This window comes from Bos indicus x Bos taurus, chromosome 5, assembly GCF_003369695.1.
Source record: "Bos indicus x Bos taurus breed Angus x Brahman F1 hybrid chromosome 5, Bos_hybrid_MaternalHap_v2.0, whole genome shotgun sequence".
Taxonomy (NCBI): Eukaryota; Metazoa; Chordata; class Mammalia; order Artiodactyla; family Bovidae; genus Bos; species Bos indicus x Bos taurus.
Window position 1 is genome coordinate 19,752,438 of NC_040080.1, and position 7,816 is coordinate 19,760,253.

Sequence of the window (7,816 nt, forward strand, 5' to 3'; positions counted from 1 at the left end):
TTTTCATGATGCACTAGGGTGAAATATACCATTTATCCTACTCTTTAAGAAACTCTAGTGTTCAGAATATTTAAACCCAGACACTGGTCAATCAGAAGAGTCTCTAGTCTGTGTTCTAACTTGAGGGTTATAGCTTTATCTGAGCCCTGAAGAAAAAAGGTTGTAGGTATTCCCCAGACCAAACTTCACTGGGAAGATTTTAGATACTAAAGTTCATAATATTTCCTTAGGCAGGCATGAATAATTGTAACTGAGCAGAACCCTATGGTGGCACAGTGGTAAAGAATCCACTTGCCAAAGCAGGAGACACAAGAGACCTGGGTTCGATCCCTGGGTTTGGATGATCCTCTGGAACAGGAAATGGCAACCCCCTCCAGTATTCTTACCTGGAAAATTCCTTGGACAAAGGAGCCTGGCAGGCTACAGTCCATGGGGTCGCAAAGAGTTGGACATGACTGAGCATGCGTGCGTGCACACACACACACACACACACACACACACACACAGCACCCTATGGGGTCTTCCTGGGACAGACCCTCCCCTCATGTCCTCTGCCCACCTCTCCTTTGCAGAAAAGGCGTATTCTCCAAGCCTCCCTGAGTCACAAAAGCCTGGCTCAAGAATAAATGATTGAATAGATGTAAACATTTAGTGATAAAACAGCTGTTGGGTGAAAGGAACTGATAACAATTTAAAACAGTAATCAGCCATATGGTGGTCACAGAATCTTTACCTCCTCTCTGAATTTCTTAGGTAGTAACATCTGACCCAATATCCTGATTGGTTTCACAGATGCTTAACTCTCTACCAAATAGAAGAAGTTAACTGCTTGATGCCCATGAGTAGTAGCCCCCAGAGCTACTGGAGCTCTAGGATTGATAATGTTAACCCCTGTGATGCCACCCTGGTACCTCACCATCAGCCAATAAGAGAATTGAGAGGATCATACACCCTTACTCCCCTCCCTTGCCTGGCCTTTAAAAATACTTTTCTGAAATGTATCAGAGAATTTGGGTTTTCTGAGCACTAACTGCCCTGGACTATTTGTCTGGTGACTGCAATAAATGCGGTACTTACGTTCATCACAACCTGATGTCAGTAAATTGGGTTTACTGCATATGGGTGAGCAGACTCAAGTATGGTTTGGTAACAGTATTAGTAATTGAATAATAAATATATTAACAGCTGAAGTTTTTTGGACACCTTTAACAAAATCATAATTTTCTTTTTCAGAATACTTCTGTCACCATATAGATCATGAGAGTGAAAGAACTTAATGTGCTGTAATAATTTGCATGAATGCTCTGTGGCTCAGTCATGTCAGATTCTTTGCGACCTCATGGACTGTATCCCACCAGGGTACCCTGTCCAGAGAGTTTTCCAGGTGAGAGTACTGGAATGGGTTGCCATTTCCTACTCCAAGTGATCTTCCCATCCCAGAGATGGATCACACATCTCCTGTGTCTCCCGTTTTGCCAGGCAGATTCTTTATCACCGAGCCACCTGGGAATCCTGTAACAATTTAAGTAATAATAAATTACCAGGAAGTCCCTGATGGTCCAATGGTTGGGACTCTGTACTGCCTTTACAGATGGCCTGAGTTCAATCTTTGAAGGAGGAACTAAGATCCTTCAAGCCACACAGCACTGCCAAAAATAAATTAATTAACCTTAGAAAGTTAATGAGTTGCAACAATTTAGGGATTTCAAACCTACACTAATTATTATTTTACAGTTCTGGAGGTCAGCAGTTTAAAATGAATCTTACTGAAAAAAGATTAAGGTATATTGGTAGGTCTGAGTTCCTTTTGCAGGCTTTAGGACAGAATGTGTCTCCTTGTCTCTTATAGCTTCTAGAGATCACCTGCATTCCTCAGCTCTGACCCCTTGCTTCATCTTCAATGCCATCAGCAGAGCATCATCAAATCTCTCCATGACTATGACACTTCTATCTTCCTCTAATAAGGAGCTGTGTGACTAAATGTGACCAACCCAGGTAATCCAGAATAATCTCCCCATCTCAAGATCCTTAATTAATTACATCTTCAAAGATTCTTTTTTATTTTTTTTCATGGAAGGTAACAAATACACATGTTTAGGGGCTTGGGACACGGTATCTTTTGATGACGGGCATCCATTGCTTTGTCTACCACATATGTGTAAAGTCAAACAATTAACAAGCTAAAGATTTGTTACTTACATTGAGTTTATTTTGCTCCAAAACTGTTTTTTTTTTTTTTTTCCTGTGTCTTTCACTGAGTATATTCCTCTTTCATCAGCTACATTAACCATCCATTCTGTTGTCAAAGTTAGAAAGGCCCAAGGGAAGCAGGGCAGAGGTAAACTGGGAGTAAATTTTCATGCCCTTTGTGCTCAGTCATGTCCTACTCATTGTGACCTCTGGACTGTTGCCTACAGGCTCCTCTGTCCATGGGATTTTCCAGGCAGGAATACTGGAGTGGGTTGCCATTTCCTTCTCCAGGAGATCTTCCTGACCCAGGGATTGAACCCAGGTCTCCCGCATTGTAGGCAGACGCTTTACCATCTGAGCCACCAGGGAAGTCCACTGCTCTATGTAATCACATCTCAGTGATTGTTTTATTTTTATATTACTCATTTAGACAGTCACTTCTGTTGGGTTTGTTGACTTAAAAAATAGTCACAGTCTAAAAGTTGAGAGTTATGTTTTATTTGGTGGGAATTTTTAGGACTTCAAGCCCGGGAGACAGCATTTCAAATAACCCTGAGAGAACTGCTCTGAGGAGGTGAGGAGAAGGGCCAGGTTATATAGAAGTTTTACAACAAAGGGCAGGTAGTCAGAACATCCAAAGATTATTGTCACTTAAAGAAAACAAGATACTCCAAGTTAAGGAATTGGATGCTTTCCTATGTATGGGAGGATGCAAGAATCTGAGCTCACTGAAATCCTTCCTTTCAAATGTGTCTCAGTTCTCTGGGACCAGTATTTTGGGTTTTAACATCTTGAGGTTCCTTGGAGTTCATCTTAGGAAGTGGCAGCAGTCTGACGGCTGTTAGAGGGCAGGTATTCTTCTCCTTCCTGAGTTCCCTTAGTGCTCACAGGCTCACACTGGAGGGCTACAATCACTGACAACCGTGACATCCTTTTTTACTGATCTGGCAGGAAATCTTCCATTTCTCAGGTGGTAATTGTAACTTGAAGAACTTTTTCTTACCTTTTCACACTCAGTCAATTAGTCACTCACTTCCATCTCCTAAATATAGGCCCAATTAAATTATTTTGGAAAATAAAAAGTTTTTATCCTCAATAAAGTTAAAATAACTGTGACTTTCTCCTCTCACACTGCAGCTCCCTAGGAACCATGTAAAACAATGTCACTTCATCTTATGTGTCATGTCGGGTATCAGGTATAGAGTTTCATAAGAAAGTAAACAAGACAATAAGATTTAGGAATTATAAAATTCACATATTTAATAAAGAGGCTTTGGGTTATTTGGAAAGTTATTTTCTCATACTTCTTCTTTTCTAATATGTGGTTGAGTTATTTTAAATTTTAGGGGGTTTCCTAACAGTCAGATGCATTCTCTTCTCTTTTGCAGTTCCCTTCAGATGGACTATTTCCTCCTTCAAACTCAATTGCCTCACCCTTTCTTTTTTTTTTCTTTTTTTTCTCGCCCTTTAATATAGCAAATGTCTACTCAAGTTATTGGTTTGGAAATTTATTCAACACTTCCTTGGAAGACTTTCCACTGAGTAGATATATCTCATTAAGTGCTCTCATAATATACTTATTCCACTGTTTTTTGCAATTTGTCACAATGAATCATTTATACCCTGTTAACTTTGCAGTTTCCTATTAAACTGCTCAGTGAGGCCTGGTGACTCAAAGGTATTATGTTCAAAAATATGTTCTAAATGGCAAGTGAGTAACCATACAAATATTCAAGTACTTAGTTTTCAGTTTCTTGTTCCCAGAATGGAGAGAAGTTAAGCAATGTGAAACAGAGCTTTCATGATAAATGCGTCTAATGCAGAAATCCCATGACCTGGTTTAGTCACTGACCTTCTACTGCCTTATTGGAATTTCCACATCAGACCATTTACTCTGTTGCTGGCAACTTACAACAAATTTACATGGTTTCTCACTCAAGGAGCTCATTTTCAATGTAGTTGAACCAACTACATGAGATACATTTAAATCTTTTATCAATGTTTCTGGCTCATGGTAAATGATGATAAACTGTAGCTTTATGTTACCATGTCATGATAATAATGGTAAAAGTAATGTTATTAGTTCTGTCAATTATTTGGGAATTCCAAGAATATGAAATTTACTAAGGTTTGTTCCATTTCTCTTTGACAGCAAAATGATAAAATGATGTAAAAAGGATAAACTTGAAAGTTCGTATGTACTTCTGTTTATAATAAACCAAGTTGAGAGAGGCCAAGCTGATGCTGAGAAGAATTAGAAGAGCCAGATTCAAACAAACAAGTTTTTAAAAAGGCATTGGAAACTTTTCAAGGTAATTAGAGGAACAGTAAAGATCCAGAGAAGTGAATAAACATTTTGAGGTTCACTCTTCTCCTAGCAGTATCTTGGTGAAGGATCACCTGCTCAGAATCTGAACAGGGCCATGGCCAGCAGGCACTCTGCTAGGTGAGATAAAAATTGTTACCAATGCACTTGAAGGACCAAAATCCTGAAGTGAAAAGTGGGTCAAAGGAAGCTTGATGTTTTTCCTTTAAGCCATTTGCCAAATTATTAAACTTCACAAGGAAAGAGGCTAAAAAGAAAAATGTGACAAGCAGAGTGGCATTTTGACAGTCATGTAGTTTTGAGAAGAAAAAAAAAAAAAAATTAGATTCACTCTCCAACAAGAAAAGGAACTTTAGTAATATTCCATGCTCTGAGATGGAATTTCTAGAGGGTTTAGCCAGAGGTGCTAAGATAAATAAGAAATAATGGAATGGTTGAAAAATGGTAGATAAAATCTTGCAGAAATTGCAATAGACTGAAGTCAACTCAGTCTTTATTGGATTAAGACAATATCAATGAATGTAATACTTAGCAGAGGATAATGTGAATACTTCCTGGAAGCAGGTTTCATATTTCATACATGTGTAGGTACACTGACAACATTCAAGCAAAATTTTTCTTATTGTACCAACAGGTAAAACAAACAGACAAATGAATAAATAAATAATAGACACATAGATGACTCAGGTATTAGAATCACCAAACTCAAACTTTAAAATAACTATGATTAACACATTCTAGAAAATAGTTAACAAAAATGATGCATTTTACTAGAGAAGTGGAATCCCTAAATATAAATCAAATGGAAATTTTATAAACAAAAATTGCAATAAAAATTGATGGTTTAATAGATAGGTTTAAGAGCAGATTGATCTCAGCAGAAGACACAATTACAAAAATGTAAGGTAGGTCAGCAAAAATTCCACACTGAAGCACAGAGAAGCAATAAAGAAAATATTATTCAGATATAAGGGCAATAATAAAAAATCTTAATATAGATGCAATTGTATACTCAGAAGTGAAAAAATTGGAGGAAGGCAAAAGCAGTAATTTAAGAGATAGCAATCAATAATTTTTCAAAAGAGAAGAAAGATATCAAGCTATAAATTTAAGAAGCTTGGCAAATTAAAAACAAGATAGACTTTTGAAAATCATACCTAGGAAAACTATAGTAAAATTACTGCAAAATTAAAAGAAAAAAAGTAGGTATAGTAGGAATGACCAGTGCCTTCATAATGGAAACAATGAGGAAATGACTTTTTTTTTTTTTTTAAAGTAGTGAAAGAACAACAGGGTTCTATCCCTGGGTCAGGAAGTTACCTTGGAGAAGAAAATGGCAACCCATTCCAGTATTCTTGCCTGGGAAATCCCATGGACAGAGGAAACTTGTGGGCTATTGTCCATGGGGTCACAAAGAGAGTCAGACACTACTTAGTGACTAAACAAAAACAACAAACAACAACAAAGTAAGATTATAAAACATGGTACTTGGCAAACTATAAGACACTGATGAAAGAAACTGAAGATGACACAAACAAATGGAAAGATATACTATGTGTATGAATGAAAAGAATTAGTATTGTTAAAATGACCATACTACCCAAGACGATCTACACATTCAATGCAATATCTATCAAAATATGAATGGCATTTTTTTCACACAGAACTAGAGTAGATTAATTCTAACCTGCTGGGGACCAGCCCCAGCTGATCCAGGGTATTCGAAGGAGAGACGGCCTAGGCGACTATTTATATGCTAATTAGAGATATAGAGAACAATAGAATGAGGATAGCTCAGTAGGAAAATTCAGTGGAGAAAAGAAGCTGAGTAGCTTGGTTTACGCGGGAGACCAATAAAACTTCAAGACAAGAAGTTTGCACCACTTACGTAGGCCGCAGGCGCCCTCTCGAATAGCGGAAGGTGTCTCACCCTAGACACCTTCTCGAGTGGGTCTTAGAAGCCCAGGCATAATTAGTAAGCGTGGTGGGTTCCGCGCTCCAGATGGAGACTCAGCTGGAAGTTAAAGGGAAGAATGACATGGGGAGACCAAGCGCTGGTGAACAAGGCCCATAGCTTTATTTTTAACAGGGGCTTTTATACCCTAAGTTACACACAGAGGATAATAGGGGATGCAAAGTCAGCAGTCTTTGATTCTTATCAAAAACCAAGGTTTCTTTCCTGCAAATTTATCGTATACAAATGGTTTAGGTGATTTACATCATCTTCTGGCCAGAAGGCCTACTAACATTTTATGACTCTTGACAAGGACTTATCAACAAAGACTTATTTTCTCTAAGAGTAATTATTTTAAGGTTTGGCACCATCTTCCAAAGATAAAATTGCATTCCTATAGGGCGGATGTGTAATGGGTTTACAACAAAGAAAGAATTTATTACCTTAAGGGTCTAAAGTTACTAACACCAAGGCCACTACTTATTTTTTACTATATACCAACTATTAATTAATACACATTCAAGGATACAATTCAGGGGATGTGAAAACTTGGCAACAAGCATTGACTCATCAATGAAATCCTTTACTAGTTTATTCTGACGGTTTTTAACTCTCTGAGAGGCTCTAAGCTATTTGAATATCTTAAGCTTCCCGTGCCTCTGGAGGCTAGGAGACTGTAAACAATCGTATGCATAGCTGCAGGAGTCCGGGTAAACTTGTCAGGCGAGTTAGAGAGCCATCTGAGGGGTTTGGATTTAAACACTCCTAATTGCCCAGGAACTTTATTAATTGGAGCTGTAAGTTAACTCTTTGGCAGAGAGAGAGAGATGGTGGTAGGGGACAGCCCCCAGTGAAGTCAGAGGTGAGAGCACAAAGCAATAAAGTAGGCAGACTCTGGTTTTTTGGGGGAAAATGCTCGAGAATATCCGGGGGGACTCCTGAGGCTCGGTCCCGCCTTTGCGTATGCCGAGCCTCCTTCCTCATGACCTTTGTCATGAGCAGAATGCCTCACCGGCTCCCCGCATCTCCCCCTTTTTTATTTCTTAAAACAGCCAGATGTAGCTCAGTCGCGAGCCTCTGAATGCTCTGCCGAAGAATCCTGGCAATACAAGGAAGAATGATTATTAGAAATAAAATTAAAACAGCCAACGTAGCATAGCCAAGGAAGGTAGACAGAATATTTTTTCCTGAAATGTAGTTAGAGAAAGTATGGAAGAAATCATTTGCTGTTCCAGCGGCAGTAAAATCTAATCGGGAGTGTTCCAGGGTTGCTATTTGATTGTGAAGTTTCCCTAAGTCTAAGCTAATGTCAGAGCTGTTCCAGATACCTGAAATATGGTTTTTAA

The 7,816-nt window shown here is 38.6% G+C and overlaps 1 long non-coding RNA gene across 1 annotated transcript; it reads left to right on the forward strand.

Moving 5' to 3' along the window:
* Positions 1 to 463: 463 nt before the first annotated feature.
* Positions 464 to 4,427, forward strand: LOC113892437. The gene is made up of 3 exons (XR_003511053.1): positions 464 to 1,384; positions 1,850 to 1,995; positions 4,343 to 4,427. It is a non-coding gene; the product is annotated as an uncharacterized LOC113892437 (long non-coding RNA).
* The last annotated feature ends 3,389 nt before the right edge of the window (positions 4,428 to 7,816 follow it).